This window comes from Ipomoea nil, unplaced genomic scaffold (assembly GCF_001879475.1).
Source record: "Ipomoea nil cultivar Tokyo-kokei standard unplaced genomic scaffold, Asagao_1.1 scaffold1407, whole genome shotgun sequence".
Lineage (NCBI taxonomy): Eukaryota > Viridiplantae > Streptophyta > Magnoliopsida > Solanales > Convolvulaceae > Ipomoea > Ipomoea nil.
The window spans coordinates 1208834-1214198 of NW_017617835.1; positions in this window are offsets into that span (position 1 = coordinate 1208834).

Below are 5365 nucleotides of genomic sequence, written 5' to 3' on the forward strand. Positions count from 1 at the left end.
GGCCAAAGGTCCTTTGGACTTGGGATTTGTTCGGCGGAATCGGGATCAACTAAGTTTTAAAAAATTGTTTATATTCTATTCTTTTTGTATTTCATTTATTTTTAGTCCCTCCATCTTCATTCAGTAAATCAAATGTCACGTAAATAGCTAAAAACTCCAAATATGGTGTCTAATTGCCTACTATTACCTCATAATTTTTATATTTCATTGGTGTACAAAATTATTACATATTCAATCATTCTTTCTCATGATATACTATTAGTTATTTTCTATATCATACTATTGTGATGTAAATGTTAACCGCATTTCACATGAAATTTAAGTAGTTAAAAAGCTACAAATTAAATGTGGTGTCTAGTAGTTGCCTACTATTGTCTCATAATTTTTACATTTTGAATTTGTTTGGTAAATAGCTATTAGTTGATTGGATTAGAAGGTATAATTAGTTGATAACATTAACTGATTGTAGAAAGGTGTTTGGTAAATTAGCTGTTAACTAATAGCTGTTTAGTATAATTTCTTTTCTCAAAAAGCTAATTGAAAAAGTTGTTTTGAATAGCTTTTTGAATTTTAGCATTTTAGAGATACAAAAAGTTGATTAATCAAACACTTTGATTGATTTTTTTTAACCAAGTCAAACAGTTAATAGTGGTCAAATAAGCCAAAATTAACTGATAGACTAACTATTTTATCAAACACGACATTTATTAAGTTTACAAATTACATATTCAATCATTCTCTTTATCATAATGTACTGGTCGTTATCTTTTATATATCACAATATAATGATGCAAATGTTGCGTTTCAAAAGACATTTAAAGGGATACTAAAACACTTTGTACTATGGTTGAAATGAAAACAAGGTCCGAACTAATCTCAATCACCTATTGGGATTCATTAATAATTGAAAATTTTAGTAAAAAAAACACAATGTCGATTCTATAATTATTACAAACTAGTATTTTCACCCGTGCGATGCACGGAATGAAATTGTTGTAATATATTAAGAATATTTAAATCGATAAAGAGTTAATTTCACCAGAGATCGCTTATCTTTCCTGACAATTCCAAATTTAATCCTAGACTATAGTTATTAATTATTACGATTTGTTCTATGTTATAATTCTTACGTTAATATTTTTACTATTATTATTAACACTTAATTACTTTTAGATATTATTTTTACCACTTATATTATTATTATTATATTATGATTATTAGTTTCTTTTCAAGTCTTGTTAGTATATAATGATCGTGAGCCACACAATAATAATATAACCATAATTAAATATTCTTGTATTGTATTCCGTGAGTCACAATAATAATATAACAATAATTAAATATTCTTCAATTCTAATATTCTTCTAAGATTTCGATTAACATCATTAATTATTCCCTAATTTATCATAATTAAATAATTTGACCAATTATAAAGAGAATTATTAAATAAAGCACGGGATAATTTTTTAATTACAAAATTTAAAAATTCATTAATAAAATATAAGGTTCTCATAGTTTTTTCTTAGAAACTATTTAATAAATCATTTTTTTTAGAAATTGGTGAGCAAAACCGCCTACAGCAGTTTGTGGTGGATAGATCTCGAAAAATTATGCAATTTCAAAAAAACATTTGTCCAAAACGGAAAACCGAGTCAAAAGTTATGCCTTGCCGAACTTTTGACACTTCACAACTTTAACCCAGAATTATTGTACGAATGGGAAAGAATAAATCAATGTATTTTATTGGGAAGAGAGATTTTGTAGGAATTGGGCGAAAAGTTAAAATTTCAGGATTTTGTTTTTAAATATAGTATAGATTAGATGTGCAGAGGAAATTGTATTACACTATTTTATAATTTTAGAATAGAATTTTTACACAGAATTATTGTACGAATGAGAAAGTAGAAATCAATATATTTTATTGGGAAGAGAGATTTTTTAGGAATTGGGCGGAAAGTTAAAATTTCAGGATTTTGTTTTTATATATAGTATAGATTAGATGCACAGAGAGAATTGTATTACACTATTTTATAATTTTAGAATAGAATTTTACCCAGAATTATTGTACAAATTTGAAAGTAGAAATAAATATATTTTGTTTGGAAGAGAGATTTTTTAGGAATTGGGCGGGAAGTTAAAATTTCCGAATTTTGTTTTTATATATAGTATAGATTAGATGTGCAGAGGGAATTGTATTACACTATTTTATAATTTTAGAATACAATTTTTACCCATAATTATTGTACGAATGGGAAAGTAGAAATCAATATATTTTATTGGGAAGAGAGATTTTTTAGGAATTGGACGGAAAGTTAAAATTTCATGATTTTGTTTTTATATATAGTATAGATTAGATGTGCAGATGGAATTGCATTACACTATTTTATAATTTTAGAATAGAATTTTTACCCAGAATTATTGTACGAATGAGAAAGTAGAAATCAATATATATTATTGAGAATTGGGCGGGAAGTTAAAATTTCAGGATTTTGTTTTTATATATAGTATAGATTAGATGTGCAGAGGGATTTGTATTACACTATTTCATAATTTTAGAACATAATTTTTACCCAGAACTATTGTACGAATAGGAAAGTAGAAATCAATATATTTTATTGGGAAGAGAGATTTTTTAGGAATTGGGCGGAAAGTTAAAATTTCAGTATTTTGTTTTTATATATACTATATATTAGATGTGCAGAGGGAATTGTATTACACTATTTTATAATTTTAGAATAGAATTTTTACCCAGAATTATTGTACGAATGAGAAAGTAAAAATCAATATATTTTATTGGGAAGTGAGATTTTTTAGGAATTGGGCGAAAAGTTAAAATTTCAGGATTTTATTTTTATATATAGTATAGATTAGATGTGCAGAGGGAATTGTATAACACTATTTTATAATTTTAGAATAGAATTTTTACCCAGAATTATTGTACGAATGGGAAAGTAGAAATCAATATATTTTATTGGGAAAAGAGATTTTTTAGGAATTGGGCGGGAAGTTAAAATTTCCGGATTTTGTTTTTATATATAGTATAGATTAGATAGATTAGATGTGCAGAGGGAATAGTATTACACTATTTTATAATTTTTGAATAGAATTTTTACCCATAATTATTGTACGAATGAGAAAGTAGAAATCAATATATTTTATTGGGAATTGGGTGAGAAGTTAAAATTTCAGGATTTTGTTTTTATATATAGTATAGATTAGATGTTCGGAGGGAATTGTATTACACTATTTTATAATTTTAGAACAAAATTTTTACCCAGAACTATTGTACGAATGGGAAAGTAGAAATCAATATATTTTATTGTGAAAAGAGATTTTTTAGGAATTGGGCGGAAATTAAAAATTTCAGGATTTTGTTTTTATATATAGTATAGATTAGATGTGCAGAGGGAATTGTATTACACTATTTTATAATTTTAGAATAGAATTTTTACCCAGAATAATTGTACGAATAGGAAAGTAGAAATCAATATATTTTATTGGGAAGTGAGATTTTTTAGGAATTGGGCGGAAAGTTAAAATTTCAAGATTTTGTTTTTATATATAGTATAGATTAGTTGTGCAGGGGGAATTATATTACACTATTTTATAATTTTAGAATATAATTTTTACCCAGAATTATTGTACGAATGAGAAAGTAGAAATCAATATATTTTATTGGGAATTGGGCGTGAAGTTAAAATTTCAGGATTTTGTTTTTATATATAGTATAGATTAGATATGCAGAGGGAATTGTATTACACTATTTTATAATTTTAAAACATAATTTTTACCCAGAACTATTGTACGAATAGGAAAGTAGAAATAAATATATTTTGTTTGGAAGAGAGATTTTGTAGGAATTGGGCGGGAAGTTAAAATTTCAGGATTTTGTTTTTATATATAGTATAGATTAGATGTGCAGAGGGAATTGTATTACACTATTTTACAATTTTTGAAAAGAATTTTTACCCAGAATTATTGTACGAATGAGAAAGTAGAAATCAATATATTTTATTGGGAAGATAGATTTTTTAGGAATTGGGCGGGAAGTTAAAATTTCAAGATTTTGTTTTTATATATAGTATAGATTAGATGCGCAGAGGGAATTGTATTACACTATTTTATAATTTTAGAATAAAATTTTAACCTGAATTATTGTACGAATGGGAAAGTAGAAATCAATATATTTGATTGGGAATTGGGCGGGAAGTTAAAATTTCAGGATTTTGTTTTTATATATAGTATAGATTAGATGTGCAGAGGGAATTGTATTACACTATTTTATAATTTTAGAATACAATTTTTACCCATAATTATTGTACGAATGGGAAAGTAGAAATCAATATATTTTATTGGGAAGAGAGATTTTGTAGGAATTGGGCGGAAAGTTAAAATTTCATGATTTTGTTTTTATATATAGTATAGATTAGATGTGCAGATGGAATTGCATTACACTATTTTATAATTTTAGAATAGAATTTTTACCCAGAATTATTGTACGAATGAGAAAGTAGAAATCAATATATTTTATTGAGAATTGGGCGGGGAGTTAAAATTTCAGTATTTTGTTTTTATATATAGTATAGATTAGATGTGCAGAGGGATTTGTATTACACTATTTTATAATTTTAGAACATAATTTTTACCCATAACTATTGTACGAATGGGAAAGTAGAAATCAATATATTTTATTGGGAAGAGAGATTTTTTAGGAATTGGGCGGAAATTAAAAATTTCAGGATTTTGTTTTTATATATAGTATAGATTAGATGTGCAGAAGGAATTGTATTACACTATTTTATTATTTTAGAATACAATTTTTACCCATAATTATTGTACGAAATGGAAAGTTGAAATCAATATATTTTATTGGGAAGTGAGATTTTTTAGGAATTGGGCGGAAAGTTAAAATTTCAGGATTTTGTTTTTATATATATACTATAGATTAGTTGTGCAGGGGGAATTGTATTACACTATTTTATAATTTTAAAAAATAATTTTTACCCAGAATTATTGTACGAATGAGAAAGTAGAAATCAATATATTTTATTGGGAATTGGGCGTGAAGTTAAAATTTCAGGATTTTGTTTTTATATATAGTATAGATTAGATGTGCAGAGGGAATTGTATTACACTATTTTATAATTTTAGAACATAATTTTTACCCAGAACTATTGTACGAATGGGAAAGTAGAAATCAATATATTTTATTGGGAAGAGAGATTTTTTAGGAATGGGGCGGAAAGTTAAAATTTCAGGATTTTGTTTTTATATATAGTATAGATTAGATGTGCAGAGGGAATTGTATTATACTATTTTTTAATTTTAGAATAGAATTTTTACCCAGAATTATTGTACGAATGGG